Here is a 22,320-nt window from a genome sequence, read left to right as displayed (position 1 = left end):
CAATCACACAAAAATATTTGCAACTTGATCTGACTGGTATAAAGATTGGTGATGTGTTCCAGGGTGATTGACGTCTACCAGTTGAACAGATAGTAGAAGCTGTGGGCTGACATAGGTCATCACATTTTGTTAAAATATTTGAGATATGGTACAAAGCATACTTTTAATTGAGATATAATTGACATATAACATCATATTAGTTTCAGTTGTACAGCATAATGATTTGATATATGTGTATATGTTATTAAGTGATCACCACAATAAGTCTAGGTAACATCCATCACCATACATAGTTACTGAACTCGTTTTTCCTGTGATGAGAATTTTTAAGATCTACTCTTCTAGCAAGTTTCAAATATACAATACAGTATTATTAACTATAGTCACCAGGCCGTACATTACATCTCTGGTATATGTATAAAGTATACTTACATATTTTATAACTGGAAGTGTGTACCTTTTGACTCCCTCCACCCATCTTGCTACATAATAATAAAACTAAGAAAGGTGAGAATTTTTTAATCCTTTGTGACCTGTGTAATTTAAATATTGAATCATATTTCTAAGCCATAGCATTCTGATACATAGCTCATGTCATTATGCCCAGTTTATATTGAGGAATGATTGACCAATTAATCATTTTTCTTACCAATTTCAACCTTTGGCTCTTTAAAGTCACTACAGTTATGGAAGGCAAATATTTAGTTATGTTTTGATTTGTTAACTTTAAGAGATAGTAGTGCCCAAAATACTTTCCTTTGGTTTGTAATATATTGATTTACAAATTAGTAAAATCTAATGTCCACTTTCAAAGCTATTTGTTCTCCTTTTGGAGATTCCTGTCCTCACTCAGTTTTTGAGACATGAATAACTTGGATATGCAAAATTCTAGCATGGTGAGCTCAGATATCGGTATGTGGAATGGCGTGACGATGACTGCTTCTCGAGACTGGACTCTGGACATTGATTGGGACACCTGTTTCCATCATGCCTTCCAACAGTTGGTAGAAACCAAGGGCATTAAAATCTGAAATGATCTGCAAACACAAATCTGATGGAAAGGACTTTGTTCAAACTTCACATTACTATGAAAAGTATATTTCAAATAGGGGGTCATTTAAAGTGTCAGCCCTTTTTACAGTGATTGTTATCTTAAATATAATGTGAGTATTCATCCTTAAGTTCTGGTTAGATAGTTGGAAACTTACAGTGACAATGTGTAACATCTTGTTTGTTGTCATGGAAGCCCTGTAGTGTCAGGAAACCCTCCTGACAAAACTGGAAGCTGCAGAGAGGTGCCCAAGTTGCCATCACTCTAGCTTCTCAGAAGAATTCAAAACAAAGGAGTCACAAAGTTACAGATGACCTCTTACTTTTCTTAAAATAGCTGTTTTGATAAAAGCATGCCCCCCTTTTTTCTGAGACACTTGGATTTAAAAAAAATTTTTATTTTATATTGGACTATAGTTGATTAACGATGTTGTTAGTTTCAGGTGTACAGCAAAGTGATTCAGTTATACATATACGTGTATCTATTCTTTTTCAAATTATTTTCCCATTTAGTTTATTACAGAATATTGAACAGAGTTCCCTGTGCTATACAGTAGGTCCTTGTTGGTTATATCTATTTTAAATATAGTAGTGTGTACATGTCAATCCCAAACTCCCAATCTAAGACACTTAGATTTCTAAATTTCTTGTTATTTTCTTCCAGAGACTTTCCTTTTTGAGAGTGGAATCCCATATCAGGACTAGAAAGTCTGATATTTCAGACACTGGTTTAAAAGTCATCCATTTTGCCAATGGTTTCTGTGCCAGGAGAATAATCTAATGGCATTGCTTTGACGTGAATCGATGCAGTTGACTTTTTTGGCGACGTTGGCAATGCAGTTTCTCAGCACACTCCTAGCAGGAGGCACAGTGGCTGCGTTTATTTCCCCCTCTGCTACGTATCGTCAGGCCATTTCCCAAGAACACATTTGGCCTTTCTTAAGCCACAATTCCTCAAAGACAATGAATGTTTTTCTCCTGTAGGGATAATGTTTAGCCTTCTTACTCTCTTTCCAAGTGTTTCCTTCTTGAAAATCCCCACTTCCTAGAGTCCTTCAAGGCCAGTCAAACCCTCAGCATCGTAGAAAAGCCAAGAAGAAGGAGCCCGTGAGAGCAGGTGCGGGCCCGTAGGTGCCTGTGTTCAGATGCTCAAGCCTGTGTCTGTTATGTCCCAGTAGGAAGAACAGTAGGAGGGCTGAGGCTCAGGGGAGGGTCGGGGCAGGGCCCGCACAGATTGGACACGCTGGGAAATTGTTTTGAGACTGGGTTCGTGGTCTCCGTGGTGTCTATTAAAGGTTACGGTCATTCTGCCACCTGCATTAGGAGGGAGGGAAGAGCAGATCGATGGGCATTAAGGAGAGAGAACGTGCCAGTGAGAAGGCAGAATTAGGCCCCTGGACCAGTGAGGCAGCTGGTGAAGTGCGACAGGTACAGGCCTGGGTATGCTGCACGGACGTAACCAAAACTAGTGGTCGGAAGCAAGAAAGGAGCGGGAATGACTTGGACTGTCGCCTGGGGGGCATGGCCAGGTGGATGGAGATGCAGTTCTACCCACTGGAGGTGGTTCGTGGGGGTCATTTGGTAAGAAAGAAAGTGCAAAGAGCGAGTGGGAGCGTGGCCTTGCTAGGGTTAAAGAGCCTTAAGCTTTAGAGAGAATGTATAAAGGAAAATTTCTTTCTGAAATAATTTATGGAAATGCCGTGCTCCTTTGAAGGTTCCATGTCACCACATGGCACTACGCAACGATCTCTTTCTTCACCTGTCAGGCAAAGACCACCTCGAAGAGTCTCACTGCTGATTACTAGTTAATTGTCATTAATAAGTGACAACTGACATTATGGGGGCTTAATGCAGAGAGAAGAGAAAAGAGCCACAGATATTCTAATGAGCTGACTCCTACGTGCCCTCTATTGTTGTTGAAATGAGAAGCTGTCGTCATTGTTCAGGAGATGGGCTTCAATTGCTCTGGAAAATATTCCCTTTTAATTTCTTTATGCAGAGATAATTCCCGGTACTCTGTATTTCTCCCTCTCCCACCCCCCTCTGCTTTGAGCACACACGCACACTTGTGCACACACACACACACGCACGCACACACTTTCCCACTCTCCTGTGAGTAGGCTAAAAACTCCCAACTTGTGAGCTCCTGTAACTTGTTCCTGAACAAGGAAGTAGGACCCTGTAACAAAGCAGATAGAACAGAAAGGACTTTTAATACCCTAGTCATAGTTGACTTGGATGGGGACCAAGGTGGAAAGGTCCAGAGCTGAGAAACGAAGAGTGGAAGGAAGACGAAGAGAAAGAATTGATTTAACGAGAAAAGATCCACCAGTCACAATGGGAGAGCTACATGTGCTGACCAGGAGCCCGTGAACACACGTCGCAGCCCATCCACCCGAGAGGAACGTTACTCTTCCCAGCGCTTAGATCTTTAAAACGCTGACAACAACCCTCAAGATCCCCACAGAATCTTCCAGAAGAGAAGCCAGAGTTGAGGGAAAATGATTCAATAGGTATCGAACTTTAAGTTGCACCAGTTGCCATTTGCTTTCCGTAAGTTTCACCCGAACAGAACTTGCCATTTGGAATCCTTAACCACCAGGACCCCGTTCTTTCTTGCACGTGTGTGTGTGTAGGTGCACATAAATGCAGTACTTTATTTTGACATTAGAGTAGAAAGCAAAGTAGAAAGTGTACAGCCAAATAATACCCAAGTTGGCTGGAGCCCCTCACTGTGTCCTCCGTCCGTTTGTAGGGAAAGAGGGAGATGTTAGAATGTAGGCTGCACTCAGCTCTAATACTGAAGGTTTCCAGACAGGAGCATGGCAGGATGATCTTGGGGAAGACGCAGGCTGAAGCCAATAGGAATAAGATGTGTTGTTTTTCAAGTGCCAAAACCTCCTAACAACAATTTCCCGTGCTATCTGATCATTTCACCCCATGCCATCCACCTTCTTTCAGGTCTTATCACACAGGTGCAGTTTCAAGCCTGCTGTTTGAAGCCTGCACTGTTAAAGAGAAAAATCCTGTCTTGATCCTTAAAACACTGCCGTGGCAGTCACTCCTTTGTGCAATGGCAAACCCTCTGCCGTGTTCATTTCTGCTCCGTGATGGATTTTGGAAGCAGGGTTTTGTTTTGAATGGCAGTGGGCTGCAGGGCCTGGCCTTTCCCCACGTTGGCATCAGCCTGGACCTCCAGATGATCCCAGCAGGATACAAGAGAGGACCATCCTTGCGTTCCAGTTGGTTTGCTGGCAGCCGCATGGCAGCACTCTTGACATGTGTCGGGATCTCAATAAAAACGCCCGAATCTTGCGCGTGTGTGAAGCTGTGGGAGCACAGCTGGGGCATTTATACTCATGTCGTTGAGTTTTCAGACCTAAGTTCTCAGCTTGATTTAGATTTGGTTTGTTGTTTGATTTGGAAACGCTGGAGCTTGGCCCCAGCTTGGTATCGTCTATAACTCTGATCAGCCTGACACCAATATCCTCATCTAAGTTTTGTACAAAACTGTGGACAAGGATATAACGAGGTTGTTCCAGGCACTGGCTGGCCTCCCCAAGTGGGCATTGATCCATCACTGGTCAGGAATTTGTTGGCTTCGTGCTATTGTGGAAAGAGCACGGGATTCGGGGGCTGGAGATCAGACAATTTTATGAACCTCAGTTTCTTTTTCATCAAAGTTATAACAGCACACGGAATGTGCCTCACCCTGGGATCAATGTTATTATTGTCGTTAGATTTGCTCCATCAATTACAAATATATCTTATTAGACAGCCATCCTCTCTCATTCACAAAACTATCAAGACTTTTTCAAGCACGCACCTCTTTTAAAGTGGCAGACAGACAAATGCCCTGGTAGGTCGGTGAGATTAATCATGTGTCTGCATCAGGAGAGTAAAACCTCACGGAGGTGTCACGGCTCCAAGGGCACCCTCCTCCGTTACCGCCAAACTGGCTCGATTAAAATCTGATTGTTGCAACCTCTAAGATGTGAGCACCAGTAAAGTCTGAGTTGGAGAGAGAGAAAGGGGTCTGGACAAGAATGAGGTAAGTTGTGGAAGGTTTGGTTTGGTTGTTCAAAGTTGAACCAAATAGACGTGTGGTTGGGATGCGGCCTTGCCGTTGTCCTGCTCACAATGCAGGTTTCCAGGGGAGATGTGCGGAGAGGTTGCTTGGCCAATGAACAATGTTTGTTACCGTATGGACCGTGGGCCTCACTGGGCCCCAGGTGAACTATGGCGTGTTGTGTGGGGGGCAGAGCGGGAGGACTTTGGGGCGCTTAATAGAAGCAGGTGGAAACCCCCTACCCTTTACCATGAGCCCCATGGGATTCCTGCTTGGTTTCCTGGGGGTTGGGGTCTGAACTTTCCAAAGAATAGGCACTTCCCAGGGGACCAGGAGCTGGCGTCTCTTTCCTCCGCTTGACAGAAGTCCTGCTGAAACCCAATTGTTATATGAGGTCCTGACCCAGATCCAAACTCCTCTCCTTGGGTTGGAATAAGGGTCGGGGAGAGGACACCTGTGTCTTCCCCTTGGGTTTGGAAGGTGTAGCCAGTAGCGGCAGCTGATCTCCGGGCTGGGAGGACTCGCCGCTTTGTTCTGCTGAGTTGAATCAAAGGGACTTCAGCGAGACCCGGGATCTGCATGAGCAAGATGACATCAAGTCATGTACCGGCGCCACTTTGATGATTTGTTTTTGGTATTTGGATGATGCTTAGTTTATGTTCCAGAAACGTACATCGTTTGGTTCAGTTCTCTGATACCTTCTTTCAGACCAATTGTCTATTTCAGCTCACCCTCATCACTCTATCAGTTATCTGCCTTTAGGTGTCTTCAGCTGTTAGAATCATTGCTTAGCTTAGCTTAGCTTGATTTAATTTATTGTTCTTTTAGGTCCACCAAGCCTCATCCACAACGTTCGATGGCGAAGCATCCCTGGCGTGACAGTCGAGGGTCTAGGGCCCAGTATCACTTACAGCAATGTCAATAGACATTCTCTGCTTCTTTATTTTTCTTGCTGACCTCATGTATTCGTTTCCTGTGGGAGTGTAGCAAATCACCGCAAACATAGTGGCTATAAACAGCACACTTGGATCCTCTCCTCAGCATCTCACTGGGCTGAAATCAAGGTTGGCTGAGGTGTCATCTGGGGATCGAGCTCTTCTAAACTCTGGTTGTTGGCAAAATTCAGTCCCTCACATTGCAGGACTGATGTCCCCAGCCACCAAAGGCTGCCCACTGTCTCTGCCGAGTGGCGCCTCCACAATACGGCCACTTGTTTCTTACAGCCAGCGGGACAGCACCTCTGTCACTTCAGGTCTCTTTTATGAGACACCTGATTAGGCCAGGCCCACCAGGGATCATCTCCCTTTTGGTGAACTCAAAGTCACCTGACCAGGAACCGTCACCACCTCTCACATCCCTTCCCTTTGCCATATAAGGTAAGCCGATCATGGCAGTGACATCCGACCAGTCCCAGGCCCTGCCCACATTCCGGGGGAAGCAATCACCCAGGACATCCACGTCGCGCATGAGCCTGAGGTCAAGTGCCTCTGGTGTATAAGGTCAAGTCCAAATGCCCTCATGTGGCTCACGGGATGTGGGCTGACCATTTGGTCTCCTTTCCTGCTGTGCTGCAGCCCCCCTCCCTTCTGTTCTCTGGTCCAGACATCCAGCTGATTTCAGTTCTGAAACATGATCCATTGTCTCTGTGCCAGTGCCTCCTCTCCCCCCTCTTCTGTGTCCCCACAGCTCAGCTTGAACATTGCTTTCTCTGGAAATCCTCCCTGAATTCCCCATCCGCGCCCACAGTCAGCTGCTCTGCTCTGGGCGTCTGTAAAGCCACGTTTCTCTTCCCCAGGGTCGTCATCCCATTTCTCTTCCTTTGCGGCAGCGGTCTCTTCCCCAGCTAAACTGCAAACCACCGGGACGCAGCTACCATGGATTCTGTCACAGCTTGTGCAGGGCCAAGAAGTTAGTGCGATTGTGCCACGTGGGGTGTTTCTTGGGTGATGGGCTTGGGCGGGACCCTGGACAGTGGTGCCTGGGTGAGTCAGCCCACCCGCCTGCTGTCTGCCAGAGCTGCTCACAGATGAGCTGATCGTGGCCAGGTGGGGCCCCCTCACGGGCACCATCACCCCATCTTCTCTTTAGGCTTCTGGTGGGTACATCTAGCGGCCCTCCTGGCACGACCTGTGTCCCTCTTCCTCAGTCCAGTTCTGAAAGGCCCAGAACTGAGGGCAGTGCTATGTGGGCTTGTGCTCCCGTGGGGCCCCGTGGAGTGGTCAGTGTGGCTGGTCTTGGAGGGCAGCCAGGATGACAGACGGGGGTCAGCTCCAGAGTCAGGCCAGCCCCGTGTCAGATCCCATTCATCCAAAAGAGTAGCCACGTGACTCAGTTTCCCCGTCTGAAATCTGAGGCTGACAACAGTGTGTCCTTCCTCAAAGAGCTGACGTGACGATGAAATGAGAAGATATCCACAGGGTGCTTGGCATCGAGTCTGGCCCAGGGGAAGTGCTCAGTAAACAAGAGCTATAATTCTTTGCAAAAACAAGGCCTCGTGTCTCCGAGCTCGCCCTCTGTGTTGGCATCATTGGTAATCTGCAGCGAAAGTACTGTTTCTAGAAGTTTCATCTCCTGTGAGATGGGCTCCAGGTCAAGTCAGGAGGCACAGGGAGCGCTCTTCTCGGTCCGCAGTTAAAGCTTGAAAGTCAGAATCAAGAAAGAAGTGACTTCCCCGTGCTGACTCCTAAGGATGGAGCGCTGACCCCCAGCGTGAGAAAGGACCCCGCTGGCTACAAGGATTTGATGAGGGGGGAGTAATGTGTTTTTAAAATAAGCTTTAGAGAGATAGTGAATTTGCATGTATTTGGCCAAAAACACTCTGAAATTCTTCCAGTTCGTCGCTTGAAAATATCTTACAAAAGTCAGAGATGCATCTTCCGTGCTGATAACTGATGGCTCACAGAGCATTTATAATTACGAGATAATGACATTTTAGTCCAATAAATGCGAGATCGTTAAATCCGATATCCGTTAGTAATCAAACATTTGGCGAATGTCATGCAGTTGTATCACATGAGCGTTTCAGCGGCAGCGTCTGCGGTGTGCGCCCTGGTGATGAGATCCTGCAGCTTCCATGCAGACGCGACTGCTGAAATGGCCATCACCCCAGCTCACGTGGCTGACGTGTGCCGCTGAGCTCAGGTGAGCAAGCCCCAACCTGTATCCAGTGTCTGGAAGCAGCTCGAGAAGAGGCTGAGCTACGGGGAGGATGGGGTGACCCGAGATCCTCCAGGACCAGCGGCGCACGCCCTAAGCTGGAGGGAGGTATTTGTTCAGTGTCATTATTTCTGCCAGTGCAGAATCGGGAACAGGAAGCTTCCCTTTGTTAAAACACTGATTTTTGTCAAGATATTTTCAAGAGTGTTCATCTGGGGAGAGACGGAGGTGGAGGAGTGTGCCCAGGGCGGACCCGTTCTGTGTGAGAGAAGAGAACCTCAGAGCAGAACCTTCCTCCTGGCTCCCTGCTCAGTGGCCGCTGTTTTGATTAGCCTGTCCTGTAGGTATCATTAGGGGGAAAGGCTTCAGTCCATCAATATGAAAACAAGCCCGTAATTGACCCTTGGACTGAGTTTGTTCCCAGCAGGTTTTGCCATTGGAAAAGGGCCTCTTTGGAGAGCTCCACGGGAGGAATAAATGTCCCACCCTCTGGGAACAAAGACAGCCCCTTTCCAGGTGCTGGGTTTGGGAAGGAGGGGAGGGGGAAGGAGGGGAGGAAGGGATAAGCTGAGGGGGGAGGGGGTGGGAGTGGGGAAGTGTTTTCGCTGTAAACACACCTGGAGAGGGCTCAGAAGTGCCTGCGAGGATGTACGCATCATGCTCGTTGCTCCGAAGGTTCTGGAAGGCCCAGTCCTAAAGGCCTCTCTGCGTGTCCTATTCAGTGTCATTAGGGTCCAGTGTAGACACACCTGGGAGGAGGGTCCCCGTGATGGGCCCATTGGAGGTGAGAGATGCAACGGAACACAGAACAGCGCTGGGGGACTGCCGCGGCTGCTGGAGGGTCTTCTGTGAGGCCCGGGGCAGGGTCCCCGCTAAGTGGGCCAAGCCCTGGCGGGGTGTCTGGCCTGGAAGTCCTGCTGCACAGCCGCAGGTGTCTTCCCTTGTCATTTCCCCGTTTCTGGAACTCCCACCGCTGACCGGAAAGAACGCGTGGTGTCGTGGCTGCATTAGGACCGTGTCTAACGTAGCTGGACTGGGGCGTCGTGAACAAAGAAGACAATTCACCCCAAAACTCGGGTGCAGGAAGTCGGGGAGCTCGCCTTCACCCCCCTTCCCGACACTGACCAACCAACCGCACCTTCAGATCTGGGCGGGAGGCTGCTGGGAGATGACCGGTCCTGCAGGGAATCTAGGCCCTGAAGACGTGACGCCTCCCCGAGATGTGCTGGATCCCCAAGGCTGCACAGACCCTCCTCCGATGCCCCCGAAATAGGCTTCTGCTCGGCTGCCCCGCCTCTGCGACCCGAAGACGGGCCGGACACGTCTTCTGTTCCATGGATCGCGGCCTCAATTCTCTACCACTTTTTATCAACCAGGAAAAAAAATAGGGGAAGATGACTTCTTCAGGGGAAGAAGGGCACTTCTGTTTTTCTCCCCCATCCAAGCTCTCCTTCCTGTCTTCCCTTGGGATCTTCAGCGTCATCTTTATATGCAAATGTTTCGTTCCACCTCAGAAACGCTGCCCTAATATACTGGCATCTTTGAGAAACAGTGGGCTAAACACAGCTAAATCCACTTCTTCCTGGCAAGATTCTTCGAGTCTTTAGTATGTGCTGTGAACTTCCAAGAGTGAATATGGTGATAGTGCTTCGCAAAAAAATTTTTTTTCTATTTTTATAATATTTATTGGTAAATATCATATAAGATGTACAATTTTAACCATTTTTAAATGTACAGGTCAGGGCATTAAGTACATTCTCCTGGTTGCACAACCATCACCACTACCTCCTTCCAGAACTTTTTCATCATCTCAAACTGAAACTCTGTCCCCATTAAACAACCACCCCCATTTCCCCTCCCCGCTCAGCTCCTAATACAATTGATTCCACCTTCTGTCTCTATGAATTTGCCTACTCTAGGTAGCTTATGTACATGGAATCATACAGTTTTTGTCCTTTTGTGTCTGGCTTATCTCACTTACCATAATGTCTTCAAGGTTCATTCATATTGTGGATGTGTCAGAATTCCCTTCCTTTTTTTAAACCATTTTTTAAAATTGAAGTATAGTTAATTTACAATGTTGTGTTAGCTTCAGGTCTACAGCAAAGTGATTCAATATCTACCCATCTATCTACATCTATATCTGTATCTATATCTATATCATCTCTATCTATAACTATATAGATATATTCTTTTCCATTATAGGTTATTATAAGACTTTGAATATAGTTCCCTGTGCTATCCAGTAGGTCCTTGTTGTTTATCTATTTTATATACAGTAGTGAGAATTTCCTTCCTTTTTAAGGATGAATAATATTCCATCGTATGGATAGACCATGCTTTGTTTATGCATTCATCCGTCAGTGGATACTTGTGTTGTTTCCACCTTTTACTATTGTGAATAGCGCTGCTGTGAACATGGATGAATAAGTATCTGCTTGAATCCCTGCTCTCAGTTCTTTTGTGTGTATACCCAGAAGTGTTGATAGAATTGCTGGATCGCACGGCAATTCCACGTTTAACTTTCAGAGGAAACACCAAACTGTTTTCCATAGCAGCTGTGCCATCTCACACTCCCCCCAGAAACACACAAGGATTCCAGTTTCTCCACATCCTCGCCAGCACTTGTTATTTTCCATTATTTTTGATAATAGCCATCCTAATGGGTGTGAAGAGGTATCTCCTTGTATTCATGTGCATTTCCCTGATGACTAGTGATGTTGAGCATCTTTTCATGTGCTTGTTGGCCATTTGTATATCTTCTTTGGAGGAATGTCTATTCATGTCCTTTGCCCATTTTTTGATTGGGCTGTTTGTGGGGTTTTTTTGTTGTTGTTGTTAAGTTGTAGGAATACTTTATGTATTTTGGATATTAATTCCTTATCAAATAGAAGATTTGAAAACATGTTCTCCCATTCTGTGAGTTGTCTTTTTACTCTCTTGATAGTATCCGTTGACGCACAGAAGTTTGTAATTTTGATGAAGCACAGTTTATCTTTTTTTTTTGTTACCTATGTTTTTGGTGTCATAACCAAGAATCATTGCCAAATCCAACGTCATCAAGATTTTCCTCTCTGTCTTCTTTTAAGAGCTTTATAGTTTTAGTTCTTATGGTTAGATCTTTGATCCATCTTGAGTTAATCTTTGTGTATCGTATAAGGTAAGGGTCTAACTTTATTCTTTTGCATGTAGATGTCCAGTTGTCTCCACATTTGTTGAGTGACTGTCCTTTCCTCACTGAATGATCTGAGTGTCCTTCGAAAATCATCTGACCATACATGCAAGGGTTCATTTCTGGGCTTTTTATTCTATTCAATTGGTCTTTAGTCTATCCTTATGCCTTATGCCTGTTCTGATGACTGTAGCTCTGTAGTAAGTTTTGAAGTCAGGAAGTATGAGTGCAACTCTTGTAGTTGTTTTTCAAGGTTGTTTTGGCTAGCCCCCAATTTTTGGATTATCATTCTTTTTTTTTTTTTTCTGGACCTATTAACATTTCCAGATAAGAATCCATAGAACTAGTTTGGACAACTTTACTTCAAAAGTCTTTTTTTCCAAACCATAAAATTAGTTTATAATTTGTCTTCCTAAAGTCTATAAGAAAACTATTCGTCCATTTTCATCCATGTTCAACATAAGAAAGTAATGGTCAGGCTGCTAAAAAAAATGTCCGTGGATTGCATTTTATTCCTGGCCCTGAAGACTCACTGCTACATAAGAAGTCGAGTATCCTTGTCATCCTTCTAGGTCTGGTGACTGAATTTTTCTGTGCTTTAGTTACAGCCTTCCCCATCCGTGAGCCTGGAAGGCAGCCTGTTCGAGATGTTGTGACAATTAATGCAACGGAATCTGTAGAAATGCTTTGAATACTTTGAAAGAAAAGTGTCATGTAAATTCAAGGGAAAGTACTAGTAGAACTCTCGAATCAGGGCAAACATGGATTTCCCCCATCATTTTATGGAATATTGCAGGTGGAACATTCCATTCTCCAGCAATCCTGAGATTACCTGAAATCTATGACAAACGCTCTTACCCTAACTTCCGTAATGAAGTCGTGTTATGGAAAAATGCCTCTAAGGCAGACCAAACGTGAATTGCTTCAGCTGCTGTCTAGACACTGAAGGTTCCAGGGCAATCTCTGGCTGCAGGACCGGGCCTTGCAGAGTCCCTGTCATTTTTCAAGCCCACTCAGATACATGGCTCCCTCCTTAATGTTTTCATTTTAATTTTTATTAACGTGATACATATACTTTATTTTTAAAAACATATACTTCTATAGGGCTTATTATGGGGAAAAACCTGTTCCTAAATCACCTTTCCAGTCTCTTCATCCCGAGGCTGATGGTTTTATTTTCAGGTCTAGATACTATATGCTGCCTTCCTACTCTGGATAAAACAAGGTTGCTGCATTACCTCACCTCCCTGCACCTCCCGCAATACCCATACGTCCTTCCCATCATCCTCCAGTAAAACTATCTGTTTGGTTAGATCAATAGTCCATTTTTATGTTACTATGACTTTTAAAATATTATTTAGAGTTGAACTGTATGACATAATAGGATTGCCTTTCTCTTTTTGTACATTGTTTATTTTCTGGTGTTAAGTTTTGGGGAGTGAGGGGAGTGGAGGGACTTACATTTCCATGTTTCTGTCTCTGATTCAGCTCCAAAGGGTTTGGCACTGTGGATGATTCCCATTTTCTTGATGTGTTTTCTTCACTTGGCTCCCAAGATGCTGCACTCTTGTTTTCCTTGCTTTCTTTTCTTTTTTTTTTTTTTTAAGATTTTTTGTTTGTTTTGTTTTGTTTTTTGATGTGGACCAATTTTAAAGTCTTTATTGAATTTGTTACAATACTGCTTCTGTTTTATGTTTTGGTGTTTTGGGCGTGAGGCATACGGCATCTTAGTTCCCAGGCCAGGGATCGAACCCACACCCCCTGCATTGGAAGGCGAAGTCTTAACCACTGGACAGCCAGGGAAGTCACTCCTTGCTTTCTTAGTGTCCTTGTTGGTCCCTCCTTTCTGTCTGGCCTCCTAGTTCTTCTGCTATAGGTTCTTCCAAGATTTAAAAAGTGAACACGATATCAGCGGGTATTAGAAAACCTCACTCTCATTTGGAGGAGGCAAACACACGTCCTCTTTTCTACATGACAGCTGCTATAGCCTGACCTTGTTTTCATCCTTTTCCAAATTATTCTTTTAAAAGATTGATCTAAAAAGTATCAGTGGGGAAAAGAAATATAGAAGGATTACTTGAGAAATAGAGGTAGGTTTACATGCAATAATTTTCTTCTATGGGGCCATTGCTGGGGGTGGGAGATTTAGGGCTATTTAGGGTTTATACACACACACACACACACACACACACACACACACACACACACACGATTTATCCTCAACCAGGGGCAGTGAGTGAGACGTTAACACGCAGTTTCTATTAACAATAATAAGAATTGTGTGAGTGTGTCCCCATTCACAGCACTGGAAATTTACCCCTTAGGGTCCACATAAATTCGAGGGGTTGACCATGTGAAATGTTCTTTTATGGGCAATAAGGGCACTGAGAAGCAGCTACATGTTTTTCTAAACCTGGCCACCCACCAGTATGTCTGCATAATTCTTCAATTTTTCTTCCTGGAATCCGAAGATAGTGAACACTTTGCTGATGGGGTGTAGTTACTACCTACGGCTCTCCATCTCTCTGCAAAAGCCATGTAACAGCAACATCTTGTGTTATTAAACCTTGCCCTGGTACCATCATTCCTCCCTTTAGGTGTTTTGATTAGAAATCTTCCAGCTAATAGAGAGCAGTGAATTCTATCCCTCTATCCCTGTGCTTTGCGCAGTATGCAGAATACTGTTTGAAAGTGGACGTTCTCACTGTGAAGAAATAGATTCTCTCTCTCTTACACAGAGATACACAGACACAGACACAGACACACACACACCAGCCAACTGCTAAGTAGAATGTTGGGCTTCTGGAATTCTTCCCTTTTCCTTGGGTTATGTAAAGGCAGAGGCTAATACCATTAGTTTCTAATATATTTTGAGATACCTTGAAAATGAAAGCATCAGTATATAGGCAGCATTAGTCCACCGAATCGTACCATCCACAATGACCCAAATTCCCTACATAATTCAGGGCGATTCTATCCAAAACAGAGCTCACCCAAATGCAGCAATTCACTTTGGCTTCCCAGACTTTGCTTCTCAATATTCAACAGAGAATTATTAACCAACAGATACCATTGTCAATTACAAGTGTTTTGATGAGTCTTCTTTCCTGCATGTCCTGAGTCTCCCTGACCGATCTATCCATCACATCCTCTGTCTGGCTCATGGTCGACCCTCCCCTCTTGTTTCTGGAGCCGTGAGTGAATTGTGGGTGTCACCACGTCCCTCGGGTGGTCTCACCAAACTCCGAAAGCCCGCGACCATGGGCGAGTTGATATTGGCCCCAAAGCTGCTTTGCGGCCACTGTTTCCTGGTGATGTGACCTCTCAGGCACAGGGCATCCCTGTCCGTTTGCCCCCGTCGTCCCTCTCTCCACAGTCTTTATGAGGCTTTTGTGATTTTGCCTAATTTTTCATAAAGACTTCAAGGTGCCAAATGAAATTTGGTTTAACGCTAGTTTCATGTCTTCTATATTATGTGTTGAGTGTAGTTCGATTTGCAAATTCTACTTTACACAAAAGGAAGAAGGGAAGCAAAATAATGGAGTCAGTTTAATCTTTCACAAATTCGTGTCACTGCATCTGGTTATTGATTGGGTCAGATGTGATATTATGTTACTGGTTGTAGACCCGAGGAAGAGGAACCTGGGGGAGGAGGTCGGGACGTGCCAGCCACACCACCCACGCCACCCCGACACATCGAGGGAGGCGCCCGGAGGCCAGGACCTGCACTACAGAACTTTCCCAGCACGTAGCAGATGTTTCACTCTGATAATAAGTTTTGTTCCCACCTGCCGTGTGGCCTAGAATCAGAAAGTCTGGTTCTTTGAGTTCTTAAAATAAAACAGACAATCAAAAAGGAGTTAAAATGGAAAATAATAGGCTGTTTCCCTAAGTTTTAGGGGCCGGGCCTTCCAGACGTCCACTGGGACTTGGCCTCCTCCTCCTCGTCTGTCTGCCCAGTGAGGTGAGATGAAGGCTCCAGACCAGGGCCAAGGGGACGCTGGTCCCTCCCAACAAGCCCATCCACTCTCTGGAAAGTGGGGCTTTATTTTGTTAGTCTCTAAGATGCCCTCAAGCAATTTTTAAAAATTTGTTTCTGGGGCTTCTCTGGCGGCGCAGTGGTTGAGAATCTGCCTGCCAATGCAGGGGACACGGGTTCGAGCCCTGGTCTGGGAAGCTCCCACATGCCGCGGAGCAACTAAGCCCGTGCGCCACAACTACTGAGCCTGCGCGTCTGGAGCCTGTGCTCCGCAACAAGAGAGGCCGCGAAAGTGAGAGGCACGCGCACCGCGATGAAGAGTGGCCCCCGCTCGCCACAACTAGAGAAAGCCCTCGCACAGAAACGAAGACCCAACACAGCCAAAAAAAAAATAAATTAAATAAATAAATAAATAAATAAGTCAGGAGCTCTTTAAAAAAAAAAAACTTTGTTTCTGAAGTTATTTTTATTAATGTTAGAAAAAAAAGGTTTAAGAGGGTTTACAGTAAAAAAAAATAAATCTTTTTCCAACTTGCATCTACCCTGAGGAGGAGACCTCTGTTAGCAATTTCTTGCGTGACCTAAAACAGGCTCTTGCCAATTCTGGGTGACCCCCTCTCCCTTAGCGGCCCAGAGATGGCCTCTACGTCCTCCCTGATCCCTTCCTGTGGCAGCTGAGGAGAGTCTTGGATTGGAGCAAGTGGTGGGCGCTCAGCAGACCTCGTTTTTCATGAGTCCTCTGCTAAGCAAGTAACAAACAGACAACATGTACACAAGATTTCCTCTTCCAGGCGCTGTCATTGGAGCATTCTCTCATTTAATTCCCTAAGTGAACTAAACACTAGTTTATGCCCATGTATCAGATGAGAAGACAAAGGCCTCAGTCAGCCTCGCCAGGGAAATGACTTGCCCGTGGTCACATGACCGGGATGGGGAAGGGGCAGCTCATTTGATGCTTATTCCAGGCCCTTGCTCCTGACCCCCGAGCATAAGGCTTCCTTTGCTGAAAGCCTCACCATCCTTGGCTATCAAGCTACACATTCTCGGCTCACGTCTCAACCTTCTAGGAAGGCGTGTCACCACAAGGCACGACATCTGAATTCTCCCGCCCAGCACACCTTTGCCTGCACAGGACTGAAGTTCGCATTTCTTCCTCATGACCTGTGCACATCTATGTGCCTTGGGAAGGAACGATGCACCGAGCAAGCTGGATTCTCTCTTCCACACCACAGGGTGCCTTGAGGCCAGGAGTTCAGGGCCGGGTGCAGCATCCAGGAGCCGGTGATGGACTTGTAAACAGGGAAGAACATGGCCAAGGCAAGCTGTGAGAGGCCTCATTCAAGGAAGGCCTGGAAACCCAAGCCGGGCAGATGGCCAAGTGGTTGGCCAATCGCAAAGCCCCCAGGATTGAGAGGCATGGGAGCAAGGGCCTCAGTGCCACTGCATCTGGACCGGGGTCATCTGCCACGGCTGGGGAGGGAGCTCCGGCCCAGTTGCTCCTGAACAAGATCGTTATAGGAGCTGGGGAGGGTCTCGTGCAGCAAATACTCAGCTGGTCTTACCAGCATCTGTGTGGACTGTGGCTTTGAAGTAATCCTTCTATTTTGACTGAAAAAATTCATATTAATGTGACATCTTATATTCATGGTCTACCTCTGCATTGAGTTTTAAGACTTAATTGAATTGGAAGTCTCAGAAGAAATTGTGGAGCGGGAGCCCAGTGACAGGGAAGGGAGTGGGTCAGCGATTCAGCTCCGCACGGGGCACGGGGCTGCGACCACGTGGGGCAGGGACGTGCTGCTTTCACATCTGCGATGCCACGCTGTGACCCCGGGTTACCCTCTACCTGCGCCACGACGGTACAAACAGAATGAGAAACAAGATGCATGTATCTAGTGTTGGAACAGGGGCTGATCTGGCTGGCTGTCTTTCTGTGAGTGTGCAGGTTTATGGCTTGGTGTGAAGATAGCACGTTTTTATGGGTAATTTTGTCTCATTCCCTGCTAGAACTTTTGAAAAAGGAATCCCAATGGTATCAGCTCCAGAAATCAATTATAGACTAAGTTGTGTTCTTCAGTTTGATTTTCTGTAAGTAGAACAAGGGCCTTTTGGGGACCTTTTTCAAGGACACCAACTTAGGTAAATATGGGGAATTATAAGTTATTTTTGGAAGAACTTATAGATGCTGCATACAGACAGCTCTTCAGTGATCAATAGATGTAGAGAATTTCCTCTAGTCCTGTTGGAGTATTTAATTTTTGAGTTGGAATTTGGACTATTGCATTGTCAATGTGTCCTCCATCCATCCACCCATCCATGCATTCATCCCTCCATCCCACCATCCCTCCCTCCATCCATCCATCCCTCCCTCTCTCCTTTCCTCTGTTCCTCTCTCCTTCCATTCATTTGTTTATAATCAAAGATCCACACAGATACATGGATAATTATATGAATGATAAGCACCACCCAGGAGAGAGGCAGGCATGCTGTCATGAGAACCAGCGACAGGGAACTCTGTGAGGCTTCTCTGAGGAAGTGACAGCAACTTAGATTTGAAGGCTCAAAAAGTAGAGAGCAGAATCTTACCAATAGGTTTGCTTTTCTTCCCTGCCCCTCTCTGAACCCCCCCCCCCATTTGTTTGAGTGCCGTAGTCGGGGGTACTGTCCCCATCCTGGCTGCCCATCTAATAAGAGCAAAGGATGCCCCGGGAGCTGGAGGACTCACAGCTCACCGGGGGGCTTCACACAACTCTGCTCCAGGTGGAGAGAGGGGGAAGGCGACCTCACGGAGAGCCCACCCCCATTCTAGGGGAAGGGGCTTGTGTGTGTGCGTGCACGTGCGCATGTGTGGTGGGACGTTGATTTACTTCCATGTGTTTTCTGTTGACTCCTACTTTTTAACTAGTTGACTCCATCCTCATGATAACTGTTACGTTTATTTAATTTACTTTTTATGTTCTTGTTTATTCCTTCTCCTTTACCTAGATGTCTTTTCTACATTTTTCCTTATTTAACTCCTACTCATCCTTCAAGTCTGAGTTCAGACACCAGCTCCCTCTGGAAGACTTCCAAGGGATGATGTAGATGTGCAACCCCAGACTTCTGGAGCATTCGGTGTGCATCTCGGAAGCGTGCTGGGAGCAGGGGTCGTGCATCAGAGAGTCTAGGGGGCTGGAGTTCGTTACAGGTGCACTGTGAACATTTATTGAATGAATGAATGAATGAATGATGTTGGCATTAGGAACATGTTTCAGAAGGTAGCAGGGCTTTAGTCATAGGGCTGGGACTTAGAGGCTGAGGGTTCAGGAAGAGATGGTCAAGGGACGCCTGACCGTGGGCAGGCGGGACCAGAGCAGAATCGGGGGGAAGGTCAGGAGGTGTAAATTCGGGGTCCCTCACTTGCACAATCTCTTCTAAGGCCCTGGGAGTAATGTCTTTATGTGGTTGTAAGATTTGTATTGAACAATATTTTCTATAATTTTCTTAAAGAAGGTCCCTAAGTAATACAAACGACGTAAGGCCCCCAAAACCTGCCTCCGCCCCTTGGCTGGGCTCTTGAGTTCTTTGGTGATAAAGGTTTAAAGATAAACAGAACAGCAAAACATAATCACAGACAACAAACAAAACAATGCAAAAAAATGCAAAACGAGTTTTCTGAAATTTGCTCCCGTGCCAGTTTTCCACCTTCTTTTTTGAGTCATTACCGTTTAATCACAGATAATGCCACTTACCAAAACTTACTCTAAAATGAGATGAACCCAACAGCACAGATGCAAGTTGACATGAAATTCTTAGTTTACAAGGGTTTGTGATTGCAGGAGAGATTTCATACTTAACTGTACTTAAAAGGAAACCGAATGGTAAAGGCCTTTCACCCCGCTGACTCATGCTCTCTTCCCAGCCTCGTCTCCTCCCCACTCCATCCGCTAGTTAAACATTCCTGCCCCCATTTCCAAATAAATCCGATATGAGGTCTGCTTTCCCTCATATGGGGCTGGGCTTCTTTCTTCCTAGTGGTGAAAGTCTATCTAAAACAACGACGGGTTTTAATTATCGTATCCAACAATCAATTTTGGGCAAAGATTTCTGACAAAATATCCTCTTATGGGACCCCTGGACCTGTGATCAATTTCTCTCCTTTAGGTAATCTTGAGAACAGTAGGTAGGAGGCTTTAAATCGATGCTGAGACCTGTAAGGGACATCTTGTTGGATTCTGTATAAATCTGGTAACCCTAAGGCCTATTTAGCCAACACTGACTCACAAGCACAAAGGAAATACTGTTTTTAAAAAATACACACACACATATATGCACAATATCACTATATATATATTACTTATGACCATACACGTACTAGGGTTCTTAGAGAAATAAAACTAAATGGAATATATATAAAATTAATCTCTCTCTCTCTCTGTGTGTGTGTATATAATATATATAAATCTCCCTCTATATATGTATATACGTACATATATATGTATATAAAATAGCTATATATATATATATATAGCCCTGTGCTCGGGATGGTGATGGGAATGGCATCTCCGGAAGTCAAGGCAGTGACTGCCAGCATCTCCTGTTGTAGACTTGGCTTCCTGTTAATCGTGAAGACTGCTCGCCGAGATTACAGGCACAGGATACCACGATTAGCTTTTCTCCCCCTTGTGAGTTAGGCGTGGCTTTCATGGAATGTGAGAGAAACTGTTGGGGGTCACTTTTCGGCAAAGCCTTTAAGAGCTGGTATATTTTCGTTTGCTATGGCTGCCATAACCAAGTAACACAATCCAGGTGGCTTGAAACAACAGAAACTTACTGTCTCAGTTCTGGAGGCTGGAACTCTGAAATCAAGGTGTCAGCAAGGCCACGGTCCCTCTGAAGTCTCTGGCGGAGGAGCCTTTTTTCCCTCTTCCAGCATCTGGAGACTCCAGGTTATCCTTGCCGTCCCTTGGCTTGTGGCATCATCCCTCCAATCGCTTTCTCCTTCATCACGTGGCCTCCTCCTCTGTGTCTGTACCTTCTCCTCTTATTGTGAGGATTCCAGTCATATTAGATTTAGGGCCCACCTACTCCAGTATGACTGCATCTGGACTAATTACGTCAGCCACAGCCCTATTTCCAAATCAGGTCACATCTTGAGTTACTAGGCTGTTAGGACTTGTACGTATCTTTTTGAAGGAGACAATTCAACCCATAGCAATGATTGACACGATTCCTTCCCCTTGTCGCCATAACAACCTTCCCCAGCAGCCTGCATCCCTGAGTTAATGAGGAATAGACCCTCAAATTGGACATGTAGCATAAACATGGAAAGACCTTTGTTTTTTTAAGCAACTGAGATTTTTTGGCTTAGCCATCCTGTTTGACCAGCAGAAATCTGAAGAATATGCTTCTATATTTATTTTTTGGCTTATAGCTTTGTATAGTATCTATTAATTCATTGAAGTCTGCTAATTAGCCTTCAACATTCATTCTCTTCTTTCTCCCCACCAAGCTGGCGACTTCCCTGGCGGTCCAGTGGTTAAGAATCTGCGCTTCCACTGCAGGGGGCACGGGTTCGATCCCTGGTCGGGGAACTAGGATCCTGCGTGCCTTGCGGTGTGGTCAAAAAAGAAAAGAAAATGCTGTTTCCCCAGCAAGCTGTAGGTGCGCCTCCCATGGCCCTGTGATTAAGCTCTGGCCAGCGGATGTGAGCAGGAGTAAAATATGAATTTTTACATTTCCTGGGTCACATCCTGGAAAGGAAACTGAGTGTCTTTCATTTCCTCTTTCCCAGGGGCTGGGGTGCAAAGTCGGGTTCCAGCCAGCAGTTGCAGGCAATACCGTAGGGGGGCAGCCCAAGAAGTGGAGGATTCTGCTTCCAGAAGGACCCTGTGCAGTAAAGACTGCTCTCTGGCTGGGACCCCCAACCTACCCCTGGATGCTGCTGGAGAGAAACAACAAACGCTTGTCTTTTTCGAGCCACTGTCACCACGGCGCCTCATTTCCGCAACCTGGATGGTGCCCCACCCAACCTGCACTCCAGTGTGAAAACGTGAGGACGGGCTTCGCCCCGAAACCCTCCTCGTCTCAGCCTCTTCACAAGGTTTGCTATTTCTGTTGTTATTTTTTCATTTTTCTTATGGTTACTTTTGTGACTTGAAGTACAAACACCCTCAGCCTCTACTTCTTGCTCCGTCTCCGTGACTCCCTCCCACCTAAGATGAAGATGGCACTCCTACCTGTTTTTCCACATCCTGCTTTCCGTCAGCTGCAATTTTACAAGACCGTTAACATTTACATTATGTCCTGCAACCACAAACAAGTTTGTTCAGGTGGATTCCCAAAGTTTAAAATGAAAAGGCTGTGTTTATGTGTTATATAAATAGTGCTCGGTAACGGCCAAGTAGAACACGGGAAACATTTCCTTCTCTGCAGGTCTAGTGGGTGACACCTGGACAATCAAACCAGCAGCAAAATCAATTGAGTTCTAAAATGATGTCGATTCCCTAAAATCAAGTTAATTCATTCACTCATGCTTATTTTTTAAGTGCCTACTAGGGACCAGACATTTTCTAGGCTTTGAGAATATAGCAGTGAATAAAAGAGCCCCAAATCCTTGCCCTGTGAGGCTTACATTCCATCATGGAGAGACAGTGGTTAAACAAGACCCATAAGGCGTTGGTATCAATGCAGACAATCAGCGTGTGTGTGTGTATCACAAGGTTCCAGAGCATTGCCAAAGAGGACCTCACCGAGAAGGTGACATGAGTAAAGACCAGAAGGAGATAAAAGAAGAAGCCATGTGGTGATGTGGGGGGAGGAACATTCCAGAGAGAGAGGGCAAGCTAACTGAGGTGATGACAAGGACCAACCGTGAACTTGCAGCTGGGGAAGGAGGGAGAGAGAGCTATGGGG

General features: G+C 45.7%; 1 protein-coding gene across 4 annotated transcripts in view; it reads left to right on the top strand.

The window, feature by feature from the left end:
• The window catches only part of TSHZ1 (teashirt zinc finger homeobox 1), a 213,705-nt gene that overhangs the window by 81,048 nt on the left and 110,337 nt on the right, over positions 1-22,320 (top strand). Inside the window, exon 2 of one of the 4 annotated variants that reach the window (XR_014233959.1) lies at positions 21,200-22,289. The exons of the other annotated variants lie outside the window; for them this stretch is intronic. The gene's annotated coding sequence lies outside the window, so the exon portion shown is untranslated. Of the gene's footprint in view, positions 1-21,199; positions 22,290-22,320 lie in introns of those variants that run through there. 4 annotated transcript variants of the gene reach the window in all.

Source organism: Balaenoptera borealis, assembly GCF_965194805.1.
Source record: "Balaenoptera borealis genome assembly, chromosome: 14".
In the NCBI taxonomy this organism is placed as follows: Eukaryota; Metazoa; Chordata; class Mammalia; order Artiodactyla; family Balaenopteridae; genus Balaenoptera; species Balaenoptera borealis.
The sequence above is the reverse complement of the archived record's forward strand: the minus strand, read 5'-3'. Positions and strand labels throughout refer to the sequence as shown.